The sequence below is a fragment of the Suncus etruscus genome, chromosome 5 (genome assembly GCF_024139225.1).
Source record: "Suncus etruscus isolate mSunEtr1 chromosome 5, mSunEtr1.pri.cur, whole genome shotgun sequence".
Taxonomy (NCBI): Eukaryota; Metazoa; Chordata; class Mammalia; order Eulipotyphla; family Soricidae; genus Suncus; species Suncus etruscus.
The window spans coordinates 145503095-145507518 of NC_064852.1; positions in this window are offsets into that span (position 1 = coordinate 145503095).

Here is a 4424-nt window from a genome sequence, read left to right on the forward strand (position 1 = left end):
GAAAGAACATGGCAAGCCTATTACATGACTGATCACTGAACCATCTAAAGAAACCCAGAGAACCACATTACAGAAGCTGTAAGAAAAGTCAGCTTATTGGAACATGTAGTTACTTTCAACTCTATTTATGTAAACTCACTTCTTAAAATCTCAGCTGCCAAAAAAACCCAAACAAACAAACAAACAACCCTGGGATATGGCAATGAGAAGGTATGGAGTCAGTGGTTGTTCCCAAGACAATATGCTTCAAGAGTGGAGAAACCCTGATTCTCTTAGGCCACGGGAATTTCCTTCCTTCCCCAATACTTACTCTACCTATTTAAAAAAAAAAAAAAAAAAAAAAAAAGGGTGCGGTAACACCAAACACTGCCCTTCAGCACTTTTTTTGGTTTTGTTTTGTTTTTATTTTTTTGTTTGTTTTTTTATATTATTTTCCTTCTGTTTTTTCTTCCACTTTTTTTTTCTTTCTTTTTCACTTTTGTGGATATTATTCGGTGATTTTTTTTCCTTTTCTTTTCCTTAATCTTTTTATCTCCAACAGAATAGCATAACTTGAATTATTCAGCCTCATAAATTGAGCGGGGTAAAGAATGATACCAGGACCAGTCATATGAACATGTAGTGTAAATAAAAGATGACCAGACGAACACCAAACAGAATAGATACCCAACCTATAACAAGCTGTAAGGTGGGCCCGGAGAGATAGCACAGCAGTGTTTGCCTTGCAAGCAGCAGATCCAGGACCAAAGGTGGTTGTTCGAATCCCGGTGTCCCATATGGTCCCCCGTGCCTGCCAGGAGCTATTTCTGAGCAGACAGCCAGGAGTAACCCCTGAGCACCGCCGGGTGTGGCCCAAAAACCAAAAAAAAAAAAAAAAAAAGCTGTAAGGTGGAGACCAGTTGCACTAGGATTCTGAGGGGTAAAGGAGGGATATGTGGGAGAGACATGCTGGGAACAGGAGTGGAGGGAGGACAACATTGGTGGTGGGAATGCCCTTCATTCATTGTCTCTATGTACTGTAAAGTATTCTGTGTAATGAACTTCAGTCATAATTAAAAAAAAAAAGAAAAAAATATAGGTGTGAGGAAGGGATTTTTGTATTGTATTTTTGTGTTCCTAGGGTATATTCCTAGGAGTGGTATAGCTCAATTGTATGGGAGCTCAATTTACAGTTTTTTAAGGATTCCCCATATTGTTTTCCATAAAGGTTGGACTAGTCAGAATTCCCACCAGCAGTGAGTAAGAGTTCCTTTTTCTCCACATCCCTGCCAGCACTGCTTGTTCTCATTTTTTGTGACGTGCGCCAATCTCTGTGCCATGAGATGGTACCTCACAGTTGTTCTGATTTGCATCTCCCTGATATGGAGCATTTTTTCATATGCCTTTTGGCCATTTGTATTTTTTTTTCTTTGAGAAATTGTCTGTTCATTTCTTTTCCCCATTTTTTGATGGGATTAGATCTTTTTTCCTTGTAAAGTTCTGTCAGTGCCTTGTATATTTTGGATATTAACCCTTTATCTGATGGGTATTGGGTGAATAGTTTGTCCCACTCAGTGGGTGGCTCTTGTATCTTGGGGACTATTTCTTTGAAGTGCAGAAGCTTCTCAGCTTAATATATTCCCATCTGTTTATTTGTGCTTCCACTTGTTTGGAGAGTGCTGTTTTTTCCTTAAAGATGCCTTTAGTTTCAATGTCATGGAGTGTTTTACCTACTTGTTGTTCTATATACCTTATGGTTTCAGGTCTGATATCAGGGTCTTTAATCCATTTGGATTTTACCTTCGTACACGGTGTTAGCTGGAGTTCTGAGCTCGCTTTTTTTTGCAAGTGTCTAACTAGTTGTGCCAACACCACTTGTTGAAGAGGCTCTCCTTGCTCCATTTAGGATTTCTTGCTCCTTTATCAAAAATTAGGTGATTGTATGTCTGAGGAATATTTTCTGAGTACTCAAGCCTATTCCACTAATCTGAGAGTCTGTCTTTATTCCAATACTATTCTGTTTTGATAGTAATCACAATGTTTAAATAAAGAAATTATTTTTTAAAAAAGAAAAAAATCTCAGCTGCCAAACATGTATTTTAATATTTTAATGTAAATTAATTAATTAAATTATAATTTTTTATGAAAAAAATTATCTCTCAGGAATTTTTCTTAAGCAGCTTTACTACTCTCCGGGAACAATGCAGGAAAATATAGATTATATTAAAGGTTGGCATCTAGATTATTTTAAGTGACATTTCTTATTTTCTGAAAGAGTTCACTTATTTTTTTCCAAAGGAGTAAAAAGTTCTTGGACATCACCTCCGAACTCTTAACTCCTCAAAAGACATCACCAATCTGCAAAACTCTCCATATGGAATGATTTAATTTGACTAAGGACAAAAATGCCAATTAGCTTTATTTTAATTGACTGCACTGCGTGATGTCTTGGGAGGCTGATGACTTCAAGAAAACCTGACAAGACCATTTTCAGATTAGAGGAAAATTGCAAAATTTTGGCTGTGTCCCAAATAGGCTAACTTTGGCGACATCCTGCCATAAACACCAAGAGAAACATGACTAGGTAGGCAAGGAATTTATTCAGTGCAATATTCAAGAGGTTTCCATTGAACGAAGTGGCCTTTTCTTTTTCATTTAATCTTTAGGGCCTGTCTGTGTTTAGTATTCTTCATAATGAACTACTAATTAAAACCAGACTTGGGACAAACATCTCTGAAATGCTCTTCAGTAACTTTTGACCTGTAACACTCTGATGATTTCTGTGAGCCCCCATTATGCAGACACTTTTCTTTAAAATTAGTTTCCTATAGCTGATTATTATTTTTACTTGAAAACATGGCATGTACATTGATATGGCATTTCCAGGCCATCAAATGTCACATTTAACTAATATATGGAAGGTAGAAATGCTGAAAAACTATTTAGTGTGATGACACTGAATATGAACTCTGGCAATGATTTGTCACTTACAAACCTTATTAGTTAAGTGGACATAAGCTATTGGGTTTATTTTTTCTAAGCATCAATTTCTCCAAATGAAGGTAAGTTTATTTAGAGTTATATTAAAAACTTGAAAATAAATAATTAGTGTAATAAGTACAGTGGGTATGATTAGTTTTTTTTTATAATACAGCCTTCTCTGATTAGAATGTAGAAAAACCTGTTTATTTATGCACACTGGGTTTTCACTACTCAGTGAAAGTAGTGAAGATCAAGTGTATATAGCTAAGTGTATATTAGTTAAGATCAAGTGTATATACACTGGATCAGATATACTACCAGATCAACAATTTTAGCTATGTCAGATATAGTTTAACTAAAAAAAATTATCCCTTCTAATGAATAATTGCTTTGTTTTAATTTATGGTATACATGTGAATTTAGTTTTATCACTTAAATTAGATTAAACAAGTAGATTAGTTTTGCTATAAACATTGCCTTATAGAAATGACCTGAAGCTGGGCCCAGAGAGATAGCACAGCGGTGTTTGCCTCGCAAGCAGCCAATCCAGGACCAAAAGTGGTTGGTTCGAATCCCGGTGTTCCATATGGTCCCCCGTGCCTGCCAGGAGCTATTTCTGAGCAGACAGCCAGAAGTAACCCCTGAGCACCGCCAGGTGTGGACCCCAAAAAACAAACAAACAAAAAAAAAAAACAAAACAAAACAAAAAAGAAATGGCCTGAAGTTGTGTAGCTTGATTTTATTTTGGAGCCTAACTTAACAGTAGTTAGAGATCCTGGACGAATCAATTATTAGAAAAAAATAAACAATATTATTTTTATTTAGGGTTAATTATTTCATTTATTCAGGTGGATTTACAAAATAAAAATGTGGTTTTGACTGTAAAGAGTTATGATGTGTTGGGAGAGAGAGATCAAAAGATTGGGAAGATGCTTTGCATGGAGGAGGCAAGTTTTAATCATGGATACTACATAATTCTCTGAACAATATCAGGAGTACTTGGAGCACAGAACTGGTCCTAGGCCCTAAGAACTACTGGATTTGATCCAAAATGAAAAGAAAAGTTATGTATTAAAATAAAATAAATAAATAAAATAATAAATATAGAAAGTTTTAATCAAATAAAACCACACTTTTTAAAAAAGGGAATTTTTTCTGGACTTCTTAGAAAATGATTATTTTAAATTCTAATGTTCACTCTTCTGAAATTCAAGCAATAGGCTCCAAAGTACAATATTCTAACTTGAAACTTCCAACGTGGCTGGACCCAACTGGAGTGAGTTAAATGATTAATCTTCATAAAATATAGAGAAGGGGCAGAATTACTCCCAAAGGTAACCAGTTCTAATAACACAAATATGTGTAGAATCAAGTCAGTGTCTTCTGTTATTTCTAGAAAGGGATAGGAGAAAAAGAAAGACAGCAAAGCTTTGTCCGATTTTATCCTGACAATTAAAAAAAAA